Source organism: Erpetoichthys calabaricus, chromosome 1 (assembly GCF_900747795.2).
Source record: "Erpetoichthys calabaricus chromosome 1, fErpCal1.3, whole genome shotgun sequence".
NCBI lineage: Eukaryota > Metazoa > Chordata > Cladistia > Polypteriformes > Polypteridae > Erpetoichthys > Erpetoichthys calabaricus.
Genome location: NC_041394.2, coordinates 279,799,282 through 279,824,439, shown reverse-complemented (window position 1 = coordinate 279,824,439; position 25,158 = coordinate 279,799,282). Strand labels below are relative to the sequence as shown.

The following is a 25,158-nucleotide window of genomic DNA, read 5'->3' as shown; positions in this document are numbered from 1 at the left end:
CTGGGCTTTGGTAAAATGAATAATTGCTCTTAACTGATAAGTTAATGTGCAGAGGAACACCAAAACACTTTGATAGTTTCTTTTGAGATGTTCCCTGCAGTCTCGTTTATTTATTTATTATTGCACTTCAACCCTGCCCAGATCTGGCCTCAAAATGGTCTGGGGTGAGCGCTCCTAAACGCTTTTGTCGATAAGGATAAATAAATAGAGATTCTGATGAGTCATTTTTCCTCCATACAGCGTATTTTTTTTTAATATTATGGCGGGCGGCTGGGGGCTGTGCCCAGGCGGGACGCCAAGAAGGACCAAGTGAGGGACTATGCCCCCGGACCAAGAGAGGGCAGCTGCCCTGGTCTGTGTAGGGGCCACGGGAATTGAGCATGGAAGCTCAACCCTATAGGGGCTCGTGGCCACCGCCAAGGAGTGCCCAGATGACCGAAGAGCCCTGGACATCAGCACTTCCGCCACACCTGGAGGTGCTTGGTGCTCATGCGGCACTTCCGCCACACCAGGAAGTGCCGCAGAAAGCTCATCAGAAGGCCGGATGGGCATAAAAGAGGCTGCCTCCCTCCAGTCATTAGCCGGAGTCGAGTGGAAGTCGACAAAGCTTGGAGGAGAAGAGTGGAGGCGGTGAAGACAGGACTTTTGAAAGGCCTGGACATAAGGGTGATTGATGGAAGGACACTGGGTTGTGTGCGGGACTATATTCATTGTACATAATTGTAAATAAAATGTGTGTGAGGTTTGAACCATCGGTGTCTGCCCGTCTGTGCCAGGGCTGGTCTTCCACAATACTGTATATACTGTATATAAACATTTATTTCTTTAGCATATTTTCATACACAGAATGTAGCTCAAGGTGCTTTACAAAATATCAAAGAAATAATTACAAGAAAAGAAAAACATTAAATTAGGTAAGAATAATAAGTATCAACAACAAAAAAATGCAGGCTTATATGACATACATATCTAATTAGAAGAAAAGTAGATTCCTTACATATAGTGTATTCCAAGTCTCTACAGAGGACTATGATGATAAGGTTAATGGCTGGGAGACAGAAAGCACAGAATTATGTATCCTCAACTATGTGTTGGTAATCCACATTTTTTTCATTCACAGATCACAATAAATATAGATGAGGGCTACACAAAAATTCTGAAAAATAAAACAAGCTGGCCTTCTTTTGGTGGCTAACAGGCAAAATGGTTTGGCCATTTGGCTCTGAGGCTAGGGATCCGTGCCAGAAATCGGAAAGGTTGCCGATTCAAATCCCGTAAATGCCAGAAGTGATTCCACCCCTTGGCGGCACAGTGGGTAGCTGCCTCGCAGTTAGGAGGTTCGCTTCCCAGGTCCTCCCTGCATGGAGTTTCCATGTTCTCCCCGTGTCTGCGTGGGTTTCCCTCGGGTGCTCCGGTTTCCTCCCACAGTCCAAAGACATGCAGGTTAGGTGCTTTGGCGATTCTAAATTGTCCCTAGTGTGTGCGTGTGTGTGTGCGCCCTGTGGTGGGGTTTGTTTCCTGCCTTGCGCCCTGTGTTGGCTGGGATTGGCTCCAGCAGACCCCCATGACCCTGTAGTTAGGATATAGCGGGTTGGATAATGGATGGATGGATGGATGATTCCACCCTGTTGGGCCCTTGAGCATGGCCCTTAACCGGCAAATGCTCCGCTCTGGATATGACTTTAACCTGCACCCAGCCCTGCCAGCAGGTCTTCCAACTTGCAGGGAAACTCTGGGATTGGGGGCAGGATTGGCTCTCCATCCACTGAAAAAAACCTCACACTGGTCCATTTCATTTGAACTATTGTGGTGCCGAGATGTCACTCATTGCACAGCTGTGCTAAGGTCCTAATTTGGGATCCTGATGTGGTTCACTGGTGATGGGTGCAGCAACACTCTGTATCCGTGCATGCTCCCAACCTACTTCTGCCTTTATAGTTCTGTTTTCAACTGACTGCTATTTTTACACGCAAGTATGAAGTTGGTTCCAGTTTCCCCAATAATTAGGACATTGTGCCCACAGAGTCATAAAGAAGAGCCTTAGTAAGGGACAACAAAAGAACAGAAATAAGAACTAAGGAAGGAAAATAGTGGAAAAATCAGAATTAGTGTGTTTGAGCTAGAGTGGTGTGTTTGAGTTAAGAGTGGTGGCCCTGTGAGGGAGTGAAGGGAACGACACTGTGGGGTGGATTGTTTCCTGCCGAACAGCCTTAAAGAGCAGGCTGATCAGGATTCAACAAATGCTACAAATGGCATAAGGGAAGATGGAGGTCAGGGTCAGAGTGCCCTGGCATCTGGAGGCAGTTGAATGACTGCCAGAAGAAGGAAACACAGCAGAAGAAGATAGATAGGGTGCGTTGGGGAGATGAAAAGAGAAAGACATGCTGGGCTTGGAGAGTGTGGTTTGGGAAGATGGAGAAACAAAAAAAAAAAAAAAACAAAACAAAAAAAAAACAACAACAATGTTTGCATCTTTTATTCTGGATTTTCAGTATTTGATTAACTGGTTTCTATGGAGCTTATTTGATTATTTAATTATATTAAGATTCCGCATTGCACTGTTTGAGCACTTTGTTTCATATAAATAAAGGCTCTAAGCACTTTGATACCCCTCACTCTTACTTGTTTATGTCGGCATTGCCCAATTAATCTTGGGCATGACTATCGATAGTCCCAGGTTCAAAAGTGTATTTCAGCTGCAGCCTACCTGGAATATCATACAGTGCTGATTAAAAAAGCACAGTGGCCATGATATTTTGTAGCGACAATAGTGTAGACTTTTCTTATTTATCATTTAAATTTGGAAAATTGAGATTTACCAAGCCTTTCCCATTCAAACTGTTTTTCTAGTCTAAAATGATATTTGCTGATTAGACAGAAGATGAGAGTTTTAACTATCCAGTTTGCCAAGTAATCCCCGCCTAACCATTCTATACAATATTACAAAAAAATCAGGTGAAGGTTTGTCCTTCCGAGATGTAACATGCCTTACTTGATGTATTTCACAACTCTGCCTACATAAGTCACCAGGTCAAATTATGTTACAAAATTTAATGGAGACAGGGGAGATTGCTACATACATAATGTTGTACATATTAACTTTCACATATTGTCCAACAATTTTTTAATCAACTTCCATGTCAATTAAAGTTTCGCAGCACCTGGAATGGAGACCAATCAAAATGCTTGGGGGAAAATAGTCACACAAAATACAGTGGCTCTAAAATATTAAATGGTGAATATTCAAACTAAAAGGGAAAGTTGAATTTAAACAAAGAATTTTGTCAAATATTTTTGGTGCAAGGTAAATAAGTTGGGTATGCATTTCACACATTAAGGTCATAGCAGCTGCCCTACCACAAACATGCACACACACTTTCATCCCTTTTCATATTTAATGTAATCATGAAAGCCACACAAATGTATATACAAATACCAGTTTTGGATTATCGTAACAGACCTACACTTCAAAAACGTTTTTTTTGGAGATTGTTACAACCAGCCTCTCTAATGTGTGGTTTATTTTTTTTTATGGTCAGTAATTTTACCTCCATCTATGTTGGTAATTTCTGTTATTGTGTTGCGAACTTCCTGCTTGTGAGTTTGTTGAGCTAAGATCTTATTAGCCTTACATCTGTGTTCATAGTATTGATGTCGCGATTTAAAGATAAGCTGTTCCATTTCTTTTGTTGTCAAGAGGTTAAATTCTGAATGAAAGACCTGTCTTTTCCTAATAAGTGCCTCATTTGGAGACCTGGCATATTAATAAATTACCCATCACCATGACAAATCACACTTCGGGATCAGATATTACATCTGATACTACAAATTACATTGTTTTGTGTATTAGGATTCACACATCTCTAGTTTTCTTTGTGTAGCTGGAGTGAAAGGTATGGCTAATCCAATCTCTTTGCAACTAAAACTGGCCCTTACTTATTAAGTGAGTCTCCTGTAAAAATACTAAATTGGCATTTAGACCTGCAAGAAAATACTTTTTTTCTCTTTAGACTGTGATCGAGACCTTTGGCATTCCAGCTCTCAAAGTTCAGCATTTGGTCAGAAACATACTATTTTTGAACATTTGAGGACATTTTGTAAACTTAAATAAAAGTAGTACATTGTTTCATACAATAGCTTTAACCTTGATTTTATATTGTTGCCGATTATTGTGGCTACAAAGCCCATTATCATGTTGGCACTTATAATTGTCGGGGTAAAAAGGATAGATAAAAAAATAACTTGCTCCCCCAAGACACAACTCGCAAAGTGCTAGTCCTCTGACATACCAAGAAGTACAACACATCCAAAACAAAACAAACCCCTAGCAGCGATGTAGTAAAGATTAAAATTGAGATATTTTATGATAGTACAGTCCAGATGCAATAAACCTAGGGTATGATGTTAGTCTCCTTGGAAACAGATATTTGTGATAGTACAGTATAGCTACAATAAACCTAGAAAATAATGTTAAACAGACCCCTTAGGTGGGGGAAAAAAAAAAACTGTAAATAACTAGTGATTCCCAAAAATACAGTACATATGTCTAGAATATTATGATTTAAAAGGAAAAACAAAATGTGTCTGAAAAGGAAATAGAATGTATAGTTATAGCAATTGTCGCTTTACAAATAGACAAGCAAGCAGAATCTTCTTTGCCTTACCATGATAGGACTCATGACCATATTTTAAATTATGTCGGCAGCAGTCTTTTTAGCTATTTTTCTGCTTCTTTAGGAGAATTAAAGATATAGAATTGGTCATCAAAAATCACTTTCAATTTGGCAAGAAAAAAAAAGACTGATTTCGGCTTTGCACAAGCACTATTTAATGCTGTAGAATGCAGAACATTTAGCTGTTGTTGCAGGGGAGAAATCTGGGAAAATACAAATGCGATTATTTTCAACTATGATCTCCTCTTTCTGTCTGAGAATTGACATCTAATTTTCTTTAACCATAATGGATAATCAGGCTTCTCAGTTTTGAGGCTTTCAATCCACAATTACTAAGGGGGTACTGAACAAACTGCAGCTTTGATACAATATTCATTTTCTTAATCAATGTACTAAAGTAGACCCCCCGCGAAGTCACGGTTCAGAGTTCACGGCCTCAGTCATTCGCGGATTTTTTCTTAGAACCTAACTAATAATTGTTGGCAGAAACCGCAAATATCCTCCGCAATTTTTAAGGCTTTTATCGTGGCAATACTGTACTATAGAGAGAACAGGAAGCAACTGTAGAGAAAACGCGGCTTGGGATGGTGAAAGTAGCCAATAGAATTTGAAACTGCAACTCCCAGCAGTCCCTGCAGTGGATCTGATTGGTCTTCTGCCGAGGGAGCTGGGGCTGTTGGGGTCAAAGGATGTCAGCGTGGATTTTACAAAGGGGGCCGGTGACCAAAAGCAAAAAAAAAAAAAAAAAAAAAAAAAAAGTTTTTATAATTTGTGTTTCAAGTTCCTGTCAGTCAGCCTTCTGTTGGGTTACCTGTACTTATTTGTTTTGTCCTGGATCGTGCGTCTGGATTGTCTGCCGTCTGCCTGTGTACATGAGGACTGTAAGTGGATTCATGACCATCCTGCAAAGAAAGGAGCGCTCCTGAACCCGTCCACCCATCTTCACCATTTCAGGAACTATCGGTAGGACTATCTTTACATTCCCATTCAACGTGCGGATCTCTGGATTATCTATTTTCATCATTACATTTCATCCGTTGCCGTTTTTCATGAACTTTTTCAAGATTTACTGTGTGTTTTGTTTGTGCTTGGTTGTATTTAATGTGTAATCGCCGTAAGGGCAACAGGGGTGGTATCATTGTTTTCTTATTTCATTTGTTTTCATTACATTCTTTATTTGCGGTTTGAGCTGGGTGCGTCCCTGGAATCTCCACCATAAAAATAAATAAATCGTCGTCTTCTCAACGGTGTGAATCTTAGCGGCACCGGACTGCTACAGCGTTATTCATTTCTCCTTGCTGTTGATTGACTATGATGCATCTCCAGCTGAGTGTTCTTGTGTTTTCCGTTTTGTTCCTCATAACCAGCTATAGTCATTTCCCAATGCCATTTGCGAGCACGCAGAAGCGGACTTAAAAGCCTGAACAGCACCTGCCCTTTTTGGCTGATTGCTTTGTTGTTAATCTTAGCGGCACTGGACCGCTACAGCGTTATTCATTTCTCCTTGCTGCCGATTGACTCTGATACATCTCCAGTTGAGTGTTCTTGTGTTTTCCGTTTACTTAAAAGCCTGAACAGCACCTGTCCTTTTTTGCTTTGTTTCTCTCTCCTCCCCAGACATTCTCTGCTCCTGTTGGGGGTTGTGCTCCCCTATGATGTTTGTCCATCCGTCCATTTTCCAACCCGCTGAATCCAAACACAGGGTCACGGGGGTCTGCTGGAGCCAATCCCAGCCAACACAGGGCACAAGGCAGGAACCAATCCCGGGCAGGGTGCCAACCCACCGCAGTATGATGTTTGTCTATTCGTTAATCGATAACAAGCGTGACATCCTGCAGTACTGCAGCCTCACTATCTCTGGGATTCAGCCGCTGCACTCGACTAGCCTGCCAGCGTCACAGCTTACCTCTGTGTGCTTGCGTGCAGGCAGTTCAAGTGCAGTTGGCTCAGTGATTTACCGAGTTTCATTCATGGCGTCAGTTGCACTTTGTACATATTGTTCCAGTAGTTTTTTTAAATAGTTTTTACAGTTCATTAGCAGTGTGTAAAATGATCAGTGTTGCAGTAATTGTGATGCTCTTTGCATGAAAAAAAGTGTTCCATTAAAATGTCACTTTTTCTTTGTTAATTGTGACGTTTACTTAAAGTGCAGCAAAAAAGTATTTGGCGTCAAGAGATGCATTAACCCCCCAAGTATGTGGCAGTTTAAGGGTTAAAACCCCAAGATGCCGCCGAAACGAGCTGAACCGTCTAAGGCTTCTGGCAATGAAAACGCAACTGCATGAACTACAGTACATATAGCGGTAACATTGGTATTTTACATTCTAGCATTGCGAGAGACATAGTAGTACAGTATATAGGTTTACCTATACATTCTTTATTTTTAGGTAATGTATTAAGCTGAGTTTGAAATTAAAGTGTTTTGGGGGCATATTTAAGGTTTAAACTATGAAAATAGGCATTTTTTTAACCACATCCAAAATTAGATAGATAGATAGATAGATAGATACTTTATTAATCCCAATGGGAAATTCACAATTAGCAGTTTTTCACAATTTGTGAGTGCTCTAGGAACGTAACCCCTGCAAATTTTGGGGGTGTACTGTATTTATTGGAGTGCAGATGTTCATTATCACTGTAACTCCAATTTTCACAAAAAGCATGAGCTGAAATGGAGTTGAATTAGGTTCAACTCCTGCTTTAAGATGAACCACTAAGTTGTATATGCAACTAATCTATAATAATAAAAGGCAAAGCCCTCACTGACTCACTCACTGACTGACTCACTCATCACTAATTCTCCAACTTCCCGTGTAGGTGGAAGGTTGAAATTTGGCAGGCTCATTCCTTACAGCTTACTTACAAAAGTTAGGCAGGTTTCATTTCGAAATTCAAAGCGTAATGGTCATAACTGGAACATATTTTTTGTCCATACACTGTAATGGAGGAGGCGGAGTCACGTATCGCGTCATCACGCCTCCTACGTAATCACGTGAACTAAAAACAAGGAAGACATTTACAGCACGAGTCACACGCGGGAACGAAGGTAAATGACGTTAATTTTTGACTGTCTTTTAATACTGTGTGAGCATACATATTCACACATGTGCAATTAAACGTGTGCATTTACGGGGTGATTTCTCAGGCTTAAAAGCTCACCTTTTATCAAACGCGGGAACAAAGGTAACTGACGTTGTTCACTGTCTTTTAATACTGTGTAACCATACATATTAACACATGTCCAATTAAACGTGTGCATTTACGGGGTGATTTCTCTTTTACTAAAAAAGTAAATGCAAAACTATTTTCAATCAGTTTATTGAAACGCTCCCGTTAAGGATTGCAATAACATATTCGCGAGATAAAAGAACGAAGTAGGGGGAAATGGAGGAACAGCCGCAACCAGCGAGGAGCAAAAAATTAATTAAACAATTGAGAACGGAGCGAGTTAAGCATACAAGCATGTTCATAAGGGAAACAAAGCACGGTGTAAAACGTAAGTTTAAATTAAGTTTATAGAAACGCTCCCGCTGCGGATTGCAATAGCATATTCGCGAGATAAAAGTTTAATGAGAAGACACGAGGTATAAACGAAGCACACGCCGTGGCGCAACGTTAGGGGCAACAGTTTCAACCATTCTATGATCTGCTTCTCGCAACTGAAAGACGGCACATGGCGGATGTTAGCCGACTTGCTGACCGCAACGTTAGGGGCTTCAACTATGGCGCTGACGCAACATCTCAGTGCCAACACTTTGCAGACTGTACTTAAAAGACACGCCCTCCTCACTGGACAGTTAAAAACACCAATCAAACTAACGATGACATCAAGTATTACCCAACCAAAAGTAGGAAAGGAGGCATCTTCATAAAATGCGTGTGGGATGATTTGCATGAGACGCTGCTTTAAAAAAAAAAAGATAAAAAAAATACGGGATGAATCCCGTCCAGTATTGATTCAAAACGGGACGCGCAATTTCATTCTCAAACGCGGCACGATTCCGTATTTTAAAGGACGGGTGGCAACCCTAAAGTGCCAGGTAACCACCCATACAATCAGATTGTGATTCAGACTAGGAATGCAATGAATGTAATTACCCCGATCTACATACAAGGCGAAAGTCTTGCAACATTCAAAGATGATGGTTTGGGATAATTAGTACTTATTAAGTACAACATTGAACATAAAAGAGCTTATGAAGCCTTGAACCGAAAAAAGCAAGATCTCAGAGATCGTAAAAAAAAAAAAAGGAGGTAATGTCGTTTTACTCGCTGTAGATTTTAGTCAAACATTACCAGTTATTCCACGAGGGAGACCAGCAGATGAACTCAACGCATGTTTAAAATCCATGCTTCTCCCACGGTCGGTTATATGTCGCGTGTTCTCGGGTAGGTACACCAAAAAATGTATACATTTAAGCATGTAATGGGCAAAGAAAAAATGAGGTATACCCGAAGGCACTGCAGTAGTACTCAATGTAACTTTACTTCTTAAATGTTAATGTTTTACTGTTTAATAATTTATACGCTTCTTATATATTGTTCAAATTCTTTTATCAAAATACCAGTGACAGCGCAATGCACGATAACATGGAGTGAATACACCATACGCATCTGCCCACGGCCACCCTGGTGTGCGCAGATAGGAGTTGATTCTAAAATAAAATAAACATAAAAAGAGTAATACATTCATCACCCATAAAGCGGATAGCAGACGTGACGTATTATATGTGTACCACATTTCAAGTCAATACGTGAAACGGTTTGCAAGCTACATGTGATTTAACATCCTGGACAGACCAACGAAAAGCCACGGTAGCAAATTATAGAAGAAGATTTTACTGTTTAATAATTTATATTTATATGAAATGTGCTTCTTATATATTACTTCATATTCTCATATGATAATGATGTTAATGTTGTTTATATTGATTTCTATGTTATTGTAAGTGCATCTATGTGTGTATATGTATGTATGTATGTGTATATATATATATATATATATATATATATATATATATATATAAAAAAATATATGTGTATATGTATATATAATATATCTGTATATGTGTGTATATGTGTGTGTATATGTGTATATGTATATATATATGACAGCAACACTCATAACAATGACAACACAATTACATTGACAATCATGTTACGTTATTTTTAAAATGTTTCCTTTACTTTTTCATAACCTCTTTAACACACTACTTCTCCGCTGCGAAGCGCGGGTATTTTGCTAGTTATAAATAAAACTGCAATGCCTTTAAGTTACTGCTGGTTTTAAGAGTTGGTGTTAATCACCATCATTTTCCTATTTTAAAAATAAAGCTCCGTCTAATTAAGCTTTTATAATCAGATCTCTCAAAGCTGGTCACAGATAACAATCACTAAGCCTGATCGTTGTCTCTCCTGCTCCAGTCATCAAATATTTACATTTCAGAAGGAAACATTTCTCTAATTTTTTGGATTAATTTATAATACAGATCTTGCTGTGCAGTTAGCGCACTCCAATATGCATATAGATTTGTACTCTAATGAGATGCCAGGAGATTTGCAGACACAATTGGAGTCTCAATATTTTGTGATTTATGTCTAGTAATTGTTTGAATGATGTCATAATTCATCATATCTTTTGCCAGTTTTAACTGTATCACTGTTTGCTTTGTAGAGTACCTTGTGATGGTTAAATCAAGGAATAAGAAGTAGGCACTGTTGCCCAGAGGCTTGAGAATTAGATTTTAATGTTACACCATTGAACATAAATAAAACAATCAATATATACATTATAGGGCGGCACGGTGGCGCAGTGGGTAGTGCTGCTGCCTGGGTTCACTTCCTGGGTCCTCTCTGCGTGGAGTTTGCATGTTCTCCCCGTGTCTGCGTGGGTTTCCTCCCACAGTCCAAAGACATGCAGGTTAGGTGGATTGGTGATTCTAAATTGGCCCTAGTGTGTGCTTGGAGTGTGGGTGTGTTTGTGTGTCCCCTGTGGTGGGTTGGCACCCTGCCCGGGATTGGTTCCTGCCTTGTGCCCTGTGTTGGCTGGGATTGGCTCCAGCAGACCCCCGTGACCCTGTGTTTGGATTCAGCGGGTTGGATAATGGATGGATATATACATTATATTATATGTATGTATGTGTGTGTGTGCATTTTGTTCGGTTACAAAGCTCAAGGATGAGGTTTGAAGGGTTTTCACCTTATACTATTTTCCAATTACAAGTCAAATAAACAACAGTAAGTATCATCATAAATACACATTTAGGCAGAGGCACCCATAGTTTTATGTACAGGACCCGATTAGTATATTTGAGCTATTATTTTCATCGATTTCCCTTATAAAACCTGTAGCCTCTTTAGCGTTATGTTAACTCCTGGAGAAACAATCCAATAGTGTTGCTTCCCCCCTACCCCAACAACAAAAAAAAAATGCTATCATGTGTAACAGGAAACATGTAAATACCAAAATGGTTATATCTAGTGTCCACTGCTGTACTGATATAGATTTAGTATACATGCTCCATTTGATATGTTTTAAAACAGTCACAAACACACATAGGCACTGTTCAAGCAGACAGAGCAATTTTTTTTTTCTCCCCCATTGTACCTAGAGCTTGCTGCTTGCAGAACTCAATACCAAATTATGCCTAATTCAATGCAATGTACTGTATCTTTGCTTGCATTCTCTCATAATCTATGAGACTTCTGTCAATACCTATGTCACAATCGAGAACAAACACATTCTGCATATTCTTGATGATTGCCTGATACACATCCCACAGTTTTCAGAGATGGGTGATTAGCTTCATCATAGTCACTGCTATTTCATAATAAGTGAAAAATTACACTCATAAATTTGCCAAAAATGGGTGTCTGCAACAACTGGTTTATTGACCAGTATCATCTCTGGACTGGTTTACCCACTATGCCTTGGAGTACCAGGAGACTAAAAAAGACCCATATGTCATCTGCAGTGACAGGCTTCCACAGACTGTAACAAGCAAATGGTTAACTGTGACTTTTCCAACACTGCTCAACATAGTTTCAATAAATATTTTCTCCAACAGATGATCATCAACAAATCAAATAGTTCAGATGATTATGATCAAAAGACTTCTTTATACCAAGGCTACACAAACGAGCAATGAGGAAATGCAGGACTGTCAAGTAGTATGAAGCCAACACAAAACATGATCATTACTGAAACATGGCAGGTTGGAATCTACCAAACAGGTGTCAGTTTTAGTGACTGTATTAACGTTTGATGACCAATTCACAGCTCTACCTCACTCATGAAAATTTATGAGTTACCACAGAGGTAACATAAAGTAGCAGAATGCTTTGAAATAATTTATGTTTTTTTGCAGCATGTTATTTTATCCAATAGACGGCACCAAAATACTGCCTGCAGAGTTATTCAGGTTTAACACTGTAAAGAGGATCATTACTCATCACTGAAAGTTTGACTTGGTCTTAAATGTATTTACATAGCATTCTGAATGTTAAAGCCAAGGAGTTATATGACAAGTTTTTAATGGTGACTATAGAGAGAACCTAACTAAATTACATTAAGTAAGACAATTGAGACTATAGGCCATATTAACTCAGTAACTAAAAGCTAAAAAGGTATAAAAATTAACAAATCTATATAAATTGCATGTCAAACCACACATAATAAATACATCTCTAAGAATGGGTTAACTGTTAGGATATCAGGCTTGGATTCTAAGATCATGATTTTAATGTCTAAACTTAGAGGCCCCCCTTTTAAACTCAGTTCATGGCCCTTAATAAAATGTTCAATACTGCACATACCAACCATGTTAGGATTGTGTTAGCTTCAGAGAGACACTAACAAAAAAAAAAAAAAAAAAAGATTTGGTGTTACCAGGCAGTACTATGTAGTGATTAAAGGCTTTGGATCTAGATCATCAAACCCAGAGGTTGCGGGTCCAAATCCTGCTACTGAAACTGTGTGACCATGACCAAGTCCCTTCACCTGCTTGTGCTCCAATTGGAAAAACAATAAGAAATGTAACAAACTGTATCTCAAACATGGTAAGTCTCCTTGGATAAAGCCACAAGCCTGTTAATAATCTTTCTTTGGTTAAAATCTAAAACAAGATTTGTATTTAAGTGTTAGAGGAAATCACAGAATTATAAAGCAGTGCAATGCTGCCTTTAACATAAATTTGTCAAATTCCAAATGTAATGGTATAAAAATGGAGAAAGCAAGAATAACCAGTTTCACAGGTAGTTACTGAACCACATCTCATGTCACTGAATAAACTAAAATATCTCTTTCATAGATTTTCCGCAAAGACATTATGCTTGTCTATCTTTAACAATTGTAAATGTTATCATTCTAGATAACTAAGCATTTTTATGGCTCTACAATATGTTAAATTCCTCTTACACTTTTTTTAATGAAAAAAGTTAACGCATCTCTATAAAGTACTTTGTAAAATGTTCTTTCTTCCTGGAAACATAGGAGGGGAAAAAAATCCCAAAGGTTATCTGATCATATTACATCCATTACTGACAACATATGGCAAGTGGTATTTGTAAGAATGACCGTAACAAGAGACTTTTTAAATGTATGGCCATAGACAATGCATTTCTCAGTAGCGTGCGCGCACACACACACATACATACACACACGCACAGAGTCAAATTCATCTATTTGGCTTTGAAGACAGAGTCAACTCTGGGTCAGGGTGAGTAAAGACACTACACATGATTAAATGTTTCCTTGCATTGAACTTTGAGAACCAATGTTAACTATTACTGAGCCGTTTCATCCTATACTGTTGTTGAATCCCATGTAATTACACAATTAAGAAAGATCAATTTTAGATTCTCTATAAACACATTGATCATTATGAAATCTAAGAAAATGGTTATCACAAAGATTCAAAAAATTTTGAAAGCAATGAGCTCAAAGGCTTACAACTGGCAGATCAGCTACACTCTACAGTGTAATAACAGGACTTTTAATTATAACAAATAATATGAATATTAATGATAACAATTATTACCAAAATAGCTCCTATCATTTCACCACCAGTTTTGCAGAATATTTCCTGCTCCTAAAAACTATTACAAATAAGAAAATGTATAGAATGTTGAGGTACTGGTTAAGCATTTAGGTGTTACAGGGATTATGACTGCTGACCTCACAAGTTCAGTCTGTATAGATTATAAATGTTTTCCACTCAAAACATGAGCATTAGGTTAATCAGAAGTCCAAAACTGACAATGAAAGAGCGTATTTGTGCCCTGTTGGTCTCCTCCTTTTTTACCTGTAGCCAGGATAACCTCTGCAACCCTGAACTGAATTAAATGCATTGTAAAACTGATGGATGGGATTGAAAATTGTACTGACAAAATTGGGTGATGACAAAAAAAAATTCTTAAATTTGATTAACAATAAAAATTATTCTTTTTTTTTCCAAATACTGCCTATTTTAGATTTTCAGTACCAACATATATGATTAGATATACCTCCATAAAACAATTGCTTCTGTGAAAGAGATTATAAATGCAACACAAGATGAAAAATAATGTCACATCTGAGTATGATTTAATTCATTATACACAGGCAGATTCCCAGAATTCACAGATTTTAGCCTAAACAACAAACAAAGACATCAAGACAAAGTTGCAGTATTACAAGAAAAACTGGAACATTTCATCTGTTGGGTACTCTCAGGACCACTGTGTATTAGGGATATTTCATACATGTACAGATATCAAATATATTCTAATTTTTTTACAACTTGAATATTTGTAAGGGAAGGGGTATTCTCATTCACTATTGTGATCCTCTGAGTGCTACCACAGAATTTTGTAGGATTTGTCCACTTACCATGCCCATCTAATATTCATCATCAGAATATTTGTATTTTTGACTGAATTGCCATGAATAAAGCTGCCTATAAGAGGAAGCAATCCTTTCTTTTTCAAATGTAAGCAAATCTGTTGCAATCTGGGCCCACCATTCCTATTAGCTGACTGGCACAGCGTTCTAATCTTGCCTCTCTCTCGAGATGGCTGAATTTAACATCACATAGACGTTAAGAGATAAATTACATTGGCTCCATAGATGAAAAGACATAACTAATGGGGGAAAAAAATGTTGTTCTCACAAAAACACAGAAGTAATGTGAAACACTACAAGGTTTTTTTGGGTGCTCCATCAACCTGAAACATATTTCCAATGAGACTGAAAACTGTCTTTAACATTTTTATCTTTTTCAGCATCAACAGCACCATCTGACAAATATATTGAAGCATTTTATGAAAACATGTTAAGTCTAATATCCATTGTTATGTACCTCACATGGAAACTGAAGTAGTTTTAAGGATTTTAAACTGTATATTTAAATGAAGCTATTTCCTGTATGAAATATAATTTCACATTTAACTTGCAGAAACTGAAGAACTGCAACAAAATGTATCATGTTCAACATTAAGATACCAAGAAAAAAGGAATCGGGCTAGTGGTGTGTGAAATGTGGATGTATTTGTGCATGTAGGAAATTAAGTTTAAAAGGTTCAACACAAATGAATATATTTAGAAAACTGTTGATGATAGTATTTCAAAAACATTTACAGATGTAAAGGACAGAACACCATATTCAATTCAAAGAACTACTGTATAAAGAGAAAAATGTAGGTATGTCTTGAAACAGAATTTGAACAAAGATTCAACTTAATAAAAAGCAACAATATATAAAAAAATTGTCTAACTAAAGTGTCATTTAGACTTCAAGAGAGACAAATATTTAATAGTAGCAATAGTGTAAGTTTTATTTAAACACAGGAACATTATTCCCTGTAGCCAGTAAAACCATCACTACAGCCGAATTCAGCACTAACCATACAGGTATACACCTTTTTCATTTAATATAACAACTCCCACATCAGAAACTAATTTATTAATCTTGCCTGTGACCTGCCAAATTAGACCTATAGTGGTCACATTTTTTTTATTAAACAAGAACAGTCAGTAGTAATATATAGTTGGTTTGGCAATGATGACCAATAGTAGTGATGCTCTGATCGATTGGCCACCAATCTGAATCGGCCAATTTACACTACAAAATACTTGATCAGTGAATTGGCTGATCAAAAAAATTTCTTTTTCAAGCATCTGCTTTCCTAAGCTTTATAGAATTTAGTTGTAGCCCTCTTTTCAGGAAGTAATACCTGACTTGAAACAGACAGCAGTAACGCAGACTTTAACAGAGAGAAAACTGGAATATTAGCCTTTACATTAAAGAAAAGGGACAAATAAAAAGAGAAAAAGGAATCAGAGTCGTCAACCTGTGCAAATAGACAAACGACAATCAGACCTTTTTATTTTGTCCTTTAATTAAAATGAAAATCACCTGTGTTTGGATGGTCAGCAAGCTTGTGTTTAGGTAAGACTGGATTAGTTTAGTACAACAGCTCACATTTTCAATTACTGTATATACTTGCGGACAAGTCAGGGCTTGATTTTACCATATAATTTCCAGTATTTTATAATGGCGGTCGTATAAGTCGAATGTGGAAAACTCATGCAATTGGTCCAAGAGATTATGATATGCTAACGCCCACCTGAGAGAGTAACCATGAAACACACTACATTTTTTTCTATGTATTGTGACAACGTGACCACACGGTGATAACCGAACTATTCCGAAGTGATGTTTGCACGGTTTTGTGTTTTTTGTATCTCACACCCTCTTACTCCTTTATCATAAGAGCATCCCTTATCTATGATGGAGCGTTCGATCAGAAGAAAATATGAAGCTGATTTTAAATTAAAAGCCGTTGAAGTGGCAAAAGAAATTGGTAACTGTGCTGCTCAATGTATCTGTGAAACTGGTGCGAGATTGGAGGAAGCAGGAAGATGCAAGACCCGACTTATACGTAAATATATATGGTAGAAAACAAATCAGGAGTGGTCTCCCCTAGACTTTCTCATATACTCAGACATAGGGATTGATATTTGAGGAGTAAACCGCAAGACAATGATTATATTTTTATATTACTAGGGGGCTTTACCCCCTGCTCACTTCGCCCGCCAACCCCCGTGTTTGGTTTTCCGGATACACACTTTTAGGATTTCTTTTTTCTTTGAATTGTTGCTATTTCATTAGTTTCACTTTTATTTCAGAACTTCTGTAAAAACAATATTTGTAATCTTATGAGTCCCAATATGCTGAATCTTTTTAATGAGGTCAGGACAGGTTTCTCTGTTTGGAATTTCAACACAGACAAAACGATCTATATCATCAGCATTTAATTTTTTTTTTACAAAGTAAAAAGTAAGTACAGTTCTGCATTGGACTCCTGTCTATAAAGTCGTGCTATTTTCCTCTCACAGTTCCAAAAGTACATGGGGTTACCAAGGTGATACCCCAGCTTTTGTCTAGGTTTTGTACAAGAGCTAGACAGAACGTTTTTGACTCCTGGGGTAAATGTAGCTTTTTAAATAAGCAGACAGATAAATATATATACATGAACAAAGTAACCAATAAATGCATGTTGCGGTAAACTCCGTTTTTGAAATTCTCAAGATTCTATATTTGTCACATGCATAGTTATACAGGACAACACACAGTGAAATGCATCCTGATCCGCTTATCAAAAACTGTGCAAAGTTAGAAGAATATCAGTTAGATTAACAAAAAGTCATAGACTGAAAGATAACAGTATAATAGAACATATCGTGGATACTTGCGTATAAGTCGAAAAATTTATTCCTTAAAATTCATTCAAAAAAACAGGGTCAACTTATCCACGAGGCAACACAATTGTCCATAGAATTTGGGTAATGACATTGTACACTCAACGCTTCATGGTGTTAAGTCACCGGTCATCTGCCGTTTCCCATGGTCTTTGAAATAATTATAAGCCAGCAATACTATTGCTAATTAGCTAGTTTTTTTCTCATTTCATTAAATAATTCTTTAAACTGTGAAACACTTGAATTTGAGCATTAGTTTTTGCAGGTTTTGGATAACAAACATACCATTAGCTGACACGTGCCATCTAGCGGCTGCCATCATGTGTGCCTGTCGGCTGGTACGTAGTGTTAAAGGTAGCGGGAGCAAGACGGCATATAGCGGCTGCAATCACGCTGGCTGGACTGCCGGTACATAGTGTTAAAGGTCGCCGGAGCAAGCTGGCATCTAGCGGCTGCAATCTCATGTGCCTGTCAGCCGGTACATAGTGTTAAAGGTCACCGGAGCAAGCCGGCATATAGCGGATACGATCGCGCGTGCCTGTCGGCTGGTACATAGTGTTAAAGGTGGCAAGCTGTCAAGTTTTACCCTCGACTCATACGTGGGTCATAACAAATTTCGTAATTTTCGGCTTAAAAATACACTCAACTTATCTGCGAGATCGACTAATACGCGAGTATCTATGGTAATAAATAATTCTAATTTATTCACATAATTTTACTTAAGTGTTAAGGTGCAATAGTGTAGTAATTATTGTGCAAAACCAAAGTTAGACTGGTGCATAGTTAAATGAGGCAGTTTGTTTGTTTGTTTGCGCTACTGAGATCTTTACTTTCTTTTTTTATATTTTCTAATTTTCCTACTTTCCTAATTTCACTGGTTTCATAGTCTCTAACCAGCTCTGCATGTGTTTAGCGTCAATGTTTGTAAACGTCTTTATGAAGTTCTAGTTTGTCATTTTACTCATTGTCTTTTAATTCTGAGCCGTACGGTATAATACATAGAACAGAAGAAATCCTCAATACAATATAAAAATAAAAATTCTAGAAGTATGGAGTGGAATTTCACATTAGATGATATCACATAATATGATATGGATTTGTTTTAAGTCCTGGAGACCTCATTCATCAAGCTGCCTCCCCCATTTTGCCATTCAACATCTGAAATAACGCTAATCTGATGAAAGGACCCCTCATTCCCACGTCCCCATTCATTAGGGATGACTTTACCTTAGGCAGGTAATCTACAATTTAAAAAGACTGTTATTTTCTTGTGAATTGTTACATATGCATTATTTTCACTTTTACTTTAAAAACTTTTGTAAAAACAATACTTGTCCTTTATTTTCGGCCACGTGCCTGGTTACATCTTTCTTCCCAGACGTATAATACTGCTCGTGTTGTGAAGGGTGTTGCGGCTAAACGTACGCTAAGGATATGCCTTTGGATCATTTGCTGTCTTTTTGCTGCTTGCTAGCTGCCACTTCTGCCTATCACATGTCGTTGTTTTAAGAGCTCGGAGCACATGATGCTTGCCTGCCAAAAGCAATCCAACAACGGCTAGCTTAGAGGTCTGTTGACTTGTTTTAAATGATGGCTCACTGCCTGGTCTCGCGTGACGTTGTAAAAGCATACCTGTCTTTTATTACTGGCCCCAGGCGTGTTTGAATTCTTTCTTGCAGGATGTATAATGCTGCTCGCGTTCAGGGGGTGGGTTATAGCTGCTGTCGCTCTGCCCTTCGATCTCTTTAAAGCCTGCACAGCCGCTGTCCTTTTTGCTACGGCCCTGGGACAATCTCTTGGCACCAAGTCTCATGTTTACGGTCCCCGCGAGACGCACCGTGGCAAGTCTCCTTGGTCTCGCGGGTCTTTTAAATGTCTTTCGAGATTATCACGTATCATAGCCTTGCATTTGCTTTCCATTCCAGGATTTCCTTTTATGTATAGAGAGATGTACATTACAGAACCATCAGCAACAAATCAAATCAAAAATATACTGAACAATTATTATAAAAGTAAAAGTTGAATAAATCGGACCCTGCTGCTGCTGCATGAATAAAAGGTAAAGTACCACTTCCGGTTAATGGAAATAGTCCAAAAGTTAATAAAAATCTATGCTTTGTACCGAATACTTGTATGCAAAATTTGGTTGACCTAAGTGAAAGCGTACTCAAGTTATCATGTTTAAATACACACACACACACACACACGACGCAATTCCAAAAATGGTATTTTTAGACTCATGGAGGTCTAAAATGTCGATATTCATCAAAATACAAGAAAGTCAGGGAGGTCTAAAACGTCGAGATTCATCAAAATCTCAACATCAAATCTTTGGACGATTACAGTATTTTCCCTATACTTCTTATATGAGAAAGTAAAAATAATAATAAAAAATAAAAAAAAGAATTTGAAATTGCTGCATAGTAAACAATAGGCTTTCTATATTAATAGCAAAATGGGTCTATTTTAATGTAAATGTATTAAGCATGTTAGCCTTGAATTAAACAATGTGACACCTCATAATTACAAGAAGCATTCTTTCTTTCTTTAATGGCATACATATTATGGATACATATTTTCTCTACATATTTTATTAATTAAAAAAGTATGTATTTTAGGGGAATTTACTTTAGTATTTTTGTGGTCACCAAACAAGAAGACTACAGAATTTCATTTAGTTAATTAAAAAAAACAAACAACAGGTAACCTGTACTTTATAGTTTGATTATAAAAATAACAAAGTTAACACTTTAATATAGAAAAGATAAGACTTGTCTGATTATGCAGGAGCTCGTGTAAAAAATCTGACTGATCCAGTAACATGATATCGGTATTGGCTAAAACAAAAAAAAAATAAAATAAAATTATGGTTTCTCATTTACTAGCAAAATTAAGTATTGCAACATTTACTAGAAAGCACCTCTTGCTGATTAGTGTTTCAAGTACTTACACAGAAAGATAAAATGGGTTTAGGAAACTTACTAAGGAAAGGAGCTCATTCTCTTTGTTGCTAGGAGTCAAGTTAAAACAGAGTCTATTGTAAAGGATTCCAGAATTATTAGCTACAGGATTTGATTTTTGTTCAGAATCTCTGCAATGGAAAGAGTGCATCATCTTGTGTGTTCAAGTTAGCCAAGACTCTTATCACTTTTCAGCTGTAGTCTAATTTACCATAACCACAAAACTAAAAAAAAAAAAAACAGGAAGCCTATATCTGCTAGAGTTGCCCTTTATCTTTGGCATTTTTACACTGTGCAAGACTAGGATCATAACTTGCACATGTTAACTTCCAAAATAATCTCACATTACACACTTTTCTATAGTGTCATCATGTTTTCCTACTTTGATTCATCAGACGAAGGTTTCCAAACAGGTGTGTAAGAAGAGAAGAAAAAAAAATGTTTATTACAAGACCACATTAAAAATGTAATAACGAAAGAGTACCATAATTTTCCGGATAAGGACCACTTCCCAACTACTAACAAAGGAAAAAAATACAAACATTGAAGAACAAAATTATGAAAACTTAGTTAAGTATGAACACTGTATAAAACAACTTAAAATTACGAGGTCTATAAATGTTCAGTAGTTTCATTCAGCCCTCAGAAAATTTAAGTAAAATCAGACTCTCTTATTATACTTTCATTAACAGCCTGCACAATAATCTTTGCCCCAGAACATACTACTGAGCTAAAAAAAGGCATAACTTTATATTAAACTCATAGAAGACTGTATAAAAACTTCATTAAAAACCTGAAATATATTTCGATGACATAGTAACTAACCAACTTCATTTTCTATAATGAATGTCTACCATGTATACAAAAGGTATCAAATGTGGGCCTAAAAGAGACCCCCAAAAAATCAGGCATCATCAAGTAGATTAAATTTAGTACCAAATTCTTGCAGAATAAATACTCGTTTGGCCTGGCAGGCACACAGACACACTCAGTCATTCACTACTGGACACTTTCATCCAATCACCTACCCATTCACATCACACACACATTAAGGCAATCAAATCTACCACATTCCATCTACATAAGACAATGTATTATCAAGCATATGCTACACTGAATTCATTCAATGTATGCTTTAAGATATCATCAACCAGATATTGCACTTAATTCATCTTGGTATTACTATAATTCCAAACATACAAACTATATCATCTGAATTCATATTTCTCATAAATATCCAAGTGGCTGAACCCAATCACAAACCTTTTGCTGATTATCCAGGAAGTAAAATTCAAAAGTTGGCTATAAAAACAAGTTAGCTACTACAAATGTCTGTCAAAATGTCTTGAAAGAAAAGGTAATACAGAAAATCATCATTTCAAGTAAGAATGGCAAGAAGGTAGGTCTTTGCAATGGCATCATTCTGCAACGCTTAGCAGATCACTCTGATTAACAATGAAACGGTTGCTTTAATAAAAGAATACAATGTATGGTAGCGCGATCTTCAGAACCATGGAACTTTTAATGAGATTTACCCACCACAGTCGGAGGTCTGGCACAAGTAAATGAAGCAAGGTACTATCATAGTGGGAAAATATCCACCCAAAAACAAGCAACAAGTGATCCCTAGACATTTTATCAGAGCTCACTAGTGATCAATTGATACTGAAGGTCTTTGTTTCTTAGATTCAATAATATCAGCTGCAGTAGATACAGTAGACCCCACGGTTCAGAGTTCGCGGCCTCAGTCATTCGCGGATTTTTCCTTAGAACCTAACGAATAATTGTTAGCGGAAACCGCAAATATCTGCCGCAATTTTTATGGGCAACTCCCAGCAGTCCCTGCTGTGGCTCTGATTGGTCTTCTGCCGAGGGTGCTGGGGCTATTGGGGTCAAAGGATGTCAACGCGGATTTGACAAAGGGGGCCGGTGACCAAAAGCAAAAAAAAAAAAAAAAGTTTTTCTAATTTGTGTTTCAAGTTCCTGTCTGTCAGCCTTCTGTTGGGTTACCTGTACTCATTTGTTTTGTCCTGGATCATTTCGTGATTGGCGTCTGGATTGTCTACTGTCTGCCTATGTACATGAGGACTATAAGTGGATTCATGGCCATCCTGTGAAGAAAGGAGCGCTCCTGATCCCGTCCCCCGTCTTCACCATTTCAGGAACTAGCGGTAGAACTATCTTTACATTCCCATTCAATGTGCGGATCTCTGAAATATCTATTTTCATCATTACTTTTCATCCGTTGTTTTTCATTAACTTTTTTATGATTTACTGTGTGTGTTTTGTTTGTGCTTTGTTGTATTTATGTGTAATCGCACGAAGGGGAACAGGGGTGGTATTGTTGTTTTCATCTATTTCATTTGTTTTCATTACATTCTTTATTTGCTGTGCGATTACTGGAGTGCTTTGTTTTTGTCTCTGTTTCTGAGTGCTTGTGGGTCGGGCCAAGGCTGGGTGTATCCCTGGAATCTCCACCATAAAAATAAATAAATAACTGTCGGCACCGGACCGCTACAGCATTATTCATTTCTCCTTGCTGCTGATTGACTGTGACGCATCTCCAGCCGAGTGTTCTTGTCTGTTTTGTTGTTCTTAACCCTTAAACTGCCGCAACCGGCTATTAGTCGTTTCCCAGTGCCATTTGCAAGCACACAGAAGCCAAGTGTATTCGGCGACGTACATTCATTGAACTCTGCAACCGGCTATAGTCAGTTCCCAGTGCAATTTACCAGCACGCCGGAGCTGATCAGTCAACGCCGTACATTCGTTGAGCAGCCAGGTCATGACCACTGGCGGCCCCTGCAGCACTGCAGACTCACTGTCACTGGGATTCAGTCGCTGCACTAGACTAGCCTATAAGCATAAGCGTTTACCTCTGTGTGCTTGCATGCAGCCAGTGTAAGCACAGTTCGCTCGGTGATTTACTGAATTTCATCAACAGTGTCAGTTGCACCTTGTACATATTGTTCCAGTAGTTTTTGTAAATAGTTTTTACAGTTCATTAGCAGTGTGTAAAATGATCAGTGTTGCAGTAATTGTGATACTCTTTACATGAAAAAAAAGTGTTCCATTAAAATTTCACTTTGTCTTTGTAAATTGTGACGTTTACTTAAAGTGCAGCAAAAAAGTATTTGGTGTCTAGGGATGCATTAACCCCCCCAAGTATGTGGAAGTTTAAGGGTTAAAGCACCAAGATACCGCCAAAACGCCCTGCACCTTCTAAGGCTTCTGGCAATGAAAACACGCTTGCATGAATTACAGTACATATAACGGTAACATCGGTATTTTACATTCTAGCATTGTGGGAGACATAGCAGTACAGTATACGGGTTTACCTTTACATTCTTAAGTGTTTTGGGGGTATATTTAGGGTTTAAGCTATAAAAATAGTTTGGTTTTTTTTGTTTGTTTTTAACCACATCCAAAATGTGCGGTTTTTCACAATTCGCGGGTGCTCTAGGAACGTAACCCCCACAAATTTCGGGGGTGTACTGTATATCCCTACTCATTCATTTATGTCCAATGTTTTAATGGTGCAGAATTTAAAGAGGAGCAGCAGACACATGGGTGGTGGCTAGAGGACCTGAGGGAACCTGAGCACCTGCCCCATTTGCTCCAAGTGCCACTTTTAAGCCACTTGTGTTGCTCACTTTTGAAGGGGAGCATTTAGGATGCTTTATAGATGAAGCAGCTACATTGATTGAACTATTTAATCTCATTATGAATTCTCTGTCACACCTTGCGTGCCTTGTTAACATTAATTCAACACCTGCTCCTTTCAAACTCTCTCAATTGGCCCAATTTTGCAGATACCTGACATGCATAGAAGCTGCATAAATTTACTATAAGAGAAAAGGGTGTTGGAAAATGGCTTGGGGCAGGGTGTTCTACTTTCACTTTCAGTCAACAACGTTTATTTATATAGCACTTCCATATTAAACACGTAGATCAATGTTCTTTACAAAAAGTTAAAGAAAAAATAAAAATTATATGTAAAAAAATAAAACATACATGTGCAAATAAATAAAAATAAACATCACAAAAAATACAAACAAGTAAGTAGTAGAAATTGTATAGTTCTTAACTCTCTAGGGTCAGTAGCTATGTGCAATCAGCAAGGGATGATCTTGTGCTGATCTGGTTTTAGTATGTATTTACAGTAACAAGACCAACTTTCATGTTTGGCGCTGTTGCAGTGTGCCCCAAAGCTGTGGACTAGCAGTGGATGAAGACTAAATGCAAATGCAGTGTGCTTCTTTGAGTTTGGAGAAGGAGAACAAAGTTGAATACTAAGACCACCACTTGAGCAGGTATAACAAACTTATTAAGATGGATAATGTTTCAAAATTAACTTCACATGCAGTAACAAGTCTGTTACTGACAAGAAAAAGCACAAATTTACCCTTAAAATATATGGAGACCTTCTTTATATTTGGACAGAAAGAAAAGTGTTATGCTGAATCAAATATATTTAAATGAATGCCATAGAAAAAGACAAAGACAAGCAATGCATGGAAATTATTTATAGTGTGTAATCTAAGAAATGGGAAAATATGAATCAAGCATTAATCTTCAGTAAAAACATGCAGAGTCAGTGCCTGTAATTAAGAAATCACTTGGCGGCCAGTTCAGAAGTGTGCATTAAAAGACACTGCCAGTTTCTTCCATACTGTATTCCTTCAGAATATTGAGAATTATTTATTATTATTAATTATTGAGAAGGAATAGATTTAAGTGAGCGGTCACTCATACTGAGAGGATGCTATAATGTAGAAGTAACTGC

The 25,158-nt window shown here is 37.7% G+C and overlaps 2 protein-coding genes across 6 annotated transcripts in view; both read right to left on the bottom strand.

Annotated features, from left to right (window-relative positions):
- itpr2 (inositol 1,4,5-trisphosphate receptor, type 2) overlaps positions 1–25,158 on the bottom strand; it is a 1,448,083-nt gene that overhangs the window by 10,108 nt on the left and 1,412,817 nt on the right. The gene's annotated exons all lie outside the window — the stretch shown is intronic.
- The window catches only part of LOC114662194 (GTPase KRas), an 87,965-nt gene that overhangs the window by 48,807 nt on the left and 14,000 nt on the right, over positions 1–25,158 (bottom strand). The window lies entirely within an intron of this gene.